This window comes from Giraffa tippelskirchi, chromosome 1 (genome assembly GCF_054371585.1).
Source record: "Giraffa tippelskirchi isolate mGirTip1 chromosome 1, T2T-mGirTip1v1.2.pri, whole genome shotgun sequence".
Taxonomy (NCBI): domain Eukaryota; kingdom Metazoa; phylum Chordata; class Mammalia; order Artiodactyla; family Giraffidae; genus Giraffa; species Giraffa tippelskirchi.
Genome location: NC_137275.1, coordinates 200098995 through 200104725, shown reverse-complemented (window position 1 = coordinate 200104725; position 5731 = coordinate 200098995). Strand labels below are relative to the sequence as shown.

Sequence of the window (5731 nt, the reverse complement as noted above, 5' to 3'; positions counted from 1 at the left end):
TATCTGTGCTTTGGTTTTTCTTCCCCCACCCAGAAACATAAACTATTTTTCATAAAACTCTTATATATAACACTTTTAGTACAGTGTTAATGCTTATTCTTAATAATAGTATTGAAACAATGCAAATCATACCTGTACTATGAGAGCTAATCACCTTTATAGTAAACCACCTCAAAAACTAGACTTCAAATAATTTTGGGGGGAGCCGTACATTACAGACGCATAAAAAGGGGTGGAGGGTTGGGATATCCAGGTCAAGAAAGAGTAAATAGATCTGTTCTTGACAGTGAGGTTTCCCAACTTTGGCACTGCTGACATTGTAGGCTAGATCATTCTGGGCGGGGGGGGACAGGGAAGGGGTGCTATCCTGTCCTTTGCAGAATGTCTGGCAGCTCCTTGGTCTGTATTTACTAGATGCCAGTAGCACTTGCACCACAGTATGACAATCAACTATTTTTCCAAAACATGCCAATGTGCCAGGGGGAAAGGGTGGAGCCAAACTGTAGCTGGTTGAGAGCCACTGCTTTATAGAAAATTTATTTAATTTCTAAAATCTGACACAAGTTTGCAAACCTGAAATAAAATAGTTATTTTTGTTTGGTAAAACAGTCAATCCTAAAGGAAATCAGTCCTGAATATTCATTGGAAGGACTGATGCTGAAGCTGAAACTCTAATACTTTGGCCACCTGATGTGAAGACCTGACTCATCTGAAAAGACCCTGATGCTGGGAAAGATTGAAGGCAGGAGGAGAAGGGGATGACAGAGGATGAGACGGTTGGATGGCATCACCGACTCAATGAACATGAGTTTGAGCGAGCTCTGAGATTTGGTGATGGACAGGGAAGCCTGGCATGCTGCAGTCCATGGGGTTGAAAAGAGTCAGACACGACTGAGTGACTGAACTGAACTGAACTGAAAACTGTAAGGGCAAGATCAAACTGTGATTAAAATAATACCACCAGCAGTGATATAACAGAAAGAGCCCAGGGATGCAGAGGTCTGAGTTGAAAATACATACCCAGAAATCCAGTTCTACTTATAGCTTTGAGCTAATCACCATCTCTTTGAACCTGTCTTCTCATCTAAAAAGGCTAGGGATGACACTACTGATCTGATAGGTTGCTATAAGAACTGAATGAAAAAAGCGTATGAAAAATGTTTTGTAAACCATAAAGATTCATGAAATATGCTTAACTATTACACTAGACAATAATTTACTGACAAGAAAAATTAAAGATTATGAAGTCTAAAAGCAAAAAAATTCATAACAGGGCTTCCCTGGTGATCCAGTGGTTAAGAATTCGCTTTGCAATGCAAAGGACACCGGTTCAATCCCTGGTCAGGGAAGATCCCACATGCTGCAGAACAACTAAGTCCATGCACCACAATTATTGGGCCAATGCTGTAGAGTCCACGCACCTAGAGCCTGCGCTCTGCAACAATCTCTTGCCACTGCAATGAGAAGCCTGCATACTGCAACAGAGAGTAGGCTGTGTTCACTGCAACTAGAGAAAGCCTCCATGCAGCAGTGAAGACCCAACAGAGCCAAAAAATAAACAAATCTTTAAAAAAGGATATATAACAATGACAATCATCTTAGAATGTTCTAAAGCTCTAATAGTTTTAACAAATAAAATTCATTTTCTACAACATATCATAAAAATAAGATGTGACATTATGCCACTTATGAGAACATAAGTAGAAATTCACTGAAATTGTAATAATCCAGTTTTTGGAATTTATAATTAAATTTATAAGGTTAGTGCTAAGCTTAGAATCAAATAAACAAATAGATTAGTCTATGATCTGAACATGTTTGCTCAGTCATTCAGTCATGTCTGATTCTTTGGGACCCCATCAGGGTCCTCTGTCCATGCTATTATTCTGGCAAGAATACTGGATCAGGTTGTCATTTCCTCCTCCAGGGGATCTTCCCAACCCAGGGATCAAACCGGTGTCTCCTGTGGCTTCTGCATTGGCAGGAGGATTCTTTACCACTTAGCCACCTGGGAAGCCCTATAATCTGAATAGAGAAGCTTAAAAGAAAGAAACTTTCTTTTTAAAAAGTAAAGACAGCAAAATTTTCTAACTACTGGAAATGATTCCTGAAATCACTGAAATTAATTTCCTGTAGTTAATGTTTGTGTTTTTCATCCCACAGCTGTTAACCATTTTGGGTTGTAAGTTTGCAAAAAGCAATTCAGTAATAAAAGCATAACCACCCAAAACTGTATTAAAGTTTTCAATTTATGGTAAATACAAAATATTACCCACTAAAAACTCTGTTAAAGTTTGGAAGCAAATGAGTTACTGCAATTTATTGGGTTTACTAAGGGCTTCCAGGTAGAAAAAAAAAAATCTCAGAGGCTATCTACCCTTATTTCCTCCCAAATACTACAGTTAAAAAGATCACTGAATTCACAAAACAAATATAATACTTTTAGAAAATCACCTGAAGTAGCTAAAAGCTTTTTTTAAAAATCAATTTTGTTTCTCCTTAAACTACAGCATTATTTTTCTTTCCTTTCTAATTCCATATTTTGGTAAAAGAATTGTCTTACCTTGGCTGGTGTGTAAAGAACATTTTCAGACATTCTTTCAAATGCCTTACTTGCATTTATTCATTTAATCTTCACAACAGCCCTATAAGGCAGGTACCTTTACCTATCTAGGATTTGATCCCAGCAGTCTAGCGCAATGCTTTTAACCATGATGACACACTAATGTTTTAGTTAGTGAGATCAACCTTATAAAATGGTGGACAGTGCTTCCTCCTGGAGATTCTACACTTACTGGCTTCCACACACCACACCTTTCAGGTTGCTCTTTAATGGCTAGTGTTCCTCCTCAATACTGTTTTGGCCTGTTCACTTTGCTCCTGATAAACTCATGCATTTCTAAACATTAGCCATAATGTTTCAGGTGAGGCCTCTGAAATCCACCTCTCAAAAGCGGACCTTGCTGGGGAGTAACAAACTCTCAAATCCAAAAAGTTGGAGATAGAAAATTCAATAAAAATCAACATCAAAAACAATTTCTTTCAAACCTATACAGACCCTCTTGAACTCTTCTGTCCCCCAGTCTTGCTGGTTTTAAACTTCAGTCAGTGCCATTCCTGCTTTACCTCCCATGTTGCTTGCATCCATTCCTTCCTTTTTATTCTCATTCACCATACCACAAATCACTTTATTTTCTATTTGGAGTATCCAAATAAGTTCCTGGTCTCAAGTTGCCAATTCAACTCTATCATGACTAGCCAAACAGATCTATGTGCTATGTGGATTACGTCAGTCCTTTATCAAAAGACTGTAAGAGTTCCCATTGATTATAGAATTACAAAAAATGCTTAATTCACCTTTCAAGATTATCTATGATTTACATCTAAGTAATGATTTTTGAGATTTTTATTTCACGTTTACATCTTTTTATATTCCAGTTGAAAATTATTTGCTATTTCTCCAATATGCTCTGTATTTTCTGGCTTCTGTGTCTTTATTGATACTGCATCATGTGCATCTGTCAAAATCTTTTCCAACTTCAATTGTTGGTATCAAAGTTCACCCTTCTCAGTTCATCTTCTTGATTCTCCCACAAACAGATGTGGTTTCTCACACCCGACCTCCAGAATCTTCCCAGTATTTTAACATGCTTCTCTTTTGCACTTATCACAATCTTAACTTATTGTGGCTATTTAAATATGGGTTTTTCCCCTTCATATTCTCTAGAGAATTGTAGATATCTTGATTGCAAGCACTGTATTCTTTTTTAAGATTTTTTTTTTTTTTTTTGCTGTGCACCATTTTTAAAGTCTTTATTGAATTTGTTACAATACTGCTTCTGTTTTATGTTCTGGTTTTTTGACCAAGAGGCACATGGGATCTTAGCTCCCCAACCAGGGATCGAACCAGCAACCCCTGTGTTGGAAGGCAAAGTCTTAACCACTGGACTGCCAGGGAAGGCCCAGTATTATGTTTTAGTTATGTTTGTACCCCTTTTCTCTCTCCCACCAAAGGCTAGCACACGTCCTTAGCTCAAAACATACTTCTAGAATCAGCAAAAGGTGTTTATTGAAAGGAAATAAAAAGCCTTTATTCTCATTCTAACAAAGCAATATGTTTTTATCCTACATATCATTCTTTCATCCTAGATGCTCCCCCCTCCACCTCCAGCTCTCTCACAGACCTATACTTTACCTCATGCAGATGTATTATATGTCCCACACTACTCTGAAATAGGGGCAGATGGCATTTTCCCCCAATGCATTCAGTGTTATTGAAAGGATTTATTATAGTGTCTATCACAGGCTCTGGGGAACTCTAAATAAAACAGATCCTCCCACCCAATTAGCTCTGAACAGTGCTGTAACAAGGTAAGAATTCCCAGCAGTGACATCTCTCCCTTAGTGAAATAATAATATGATGATAAAGACAACCGCTTTAAAATGAGCCCTTCCATAGTTGGGGGAATCCCACACCTCTAAGTCATCACAGAGCACCAGGCTGAGCTCCCTGTGTTATGCAGCAACTTCCCACTAGCTATGTATTTTACATATGGTAATGTATATATTTCAGTGTTACACTCTCAGTTTGTCCCACCCTCTCCTTCCCCTGCTCTGTCCACAAGTCCATTCTCTACATCTGTGTCTTTATTCCTGCTCTGCAAATAGTCTCATCAGTACCATTTTCCTAGATTCCATACATATGCGTTAATATGTGATATTTGTTTTTCTCTTTCTGATTTACTTCACCCTGTATAACAGGCTTCAGGTTCATCCACCTCAGTTCAACTAACTCAAATCCATCCCTTTTTATGGCTGAGTAATATTCCATTCTATATATATGTACCACAACTTCTTTATCTATTCATCTGTCAATGGACATCTAGGTTGCCTTCATGTCCTGGGCTATTGCATTAGGTTGGTGCAAAAGTAATTGTGGTATTGTATTGTTGAATTTTGCTGTTTTATATTGGAATACATTCTTAAGTAAATGTGGTTATGTTATGCATCATTTTATTGTACATTTCTTACTTTAAGTTTTTTTGCTAATTACTTATTACTTGCTTTATATTTATATTACACGTAATATATATTACACGCATTTTATATGTATTTTAGACTAGGGAAATGACATTACACAAAAAGCAAATTCAAGTGATTTGCTTATTCGGTTCAAAATGGGTCATAAAGCAGCAGAGATAACTTGCAACATCAACACATTAGGCCCAGGAACTGCTAATGAACATACAGTGCAGTGGTAGTTCAAGAAGTTTTGCAGTGGTGGTTCAAGAAGCTTTGCAAAGGAGACGAGAGTCTTGAAGATGAAGAACACAGTGGCTGGCATCAGAAGTTGACAATGACCAGTTGAGAGCAATCACCAAAGCTTATCCTCTTACAACTCCACGAGAAGTTGCTGAAGAACTCAATGTCAACCACACTACAGCCTGTACTTGAAGCAAATTGGAAAGGTGAAAAAACTTGATAAGTGTTGCCTCATGAGCTGATTGAAAATCAAAAAAAATCGTTGTTTTGAAGTGTTGGCTTCTTTTATTCTGTGCAACAACAATGAACCATTTCTCAATTGTATTGTGATGTTCGAAGAAGAGAGATTTTTTACAACAACCAGTGATGACCAGTTCACTGGCTAGACTGAGAAGTTCCAAAGCACTTCTCAAAGCCAAAGCAGCACCAAAAAAGAGATCATGGTCAAAGTTTGGTGATCTGCTGTCAG

The 5731-nt window shown here is 37.7% G+C and overlaps 1 protein-coding gene across 3 annotated transcripts in view; it reads right to left on the bottom strand.

The window, feature by feature from the left end:
* Positions 1 to 5731, bottom strand: part of CENPP (centromere protein P) — a 229806-nt gene that overhangs the window by 111840 nt on the left and 112235 nt on the right. The gene's annotated exons all lie outside the window — the stretch shown is intronic.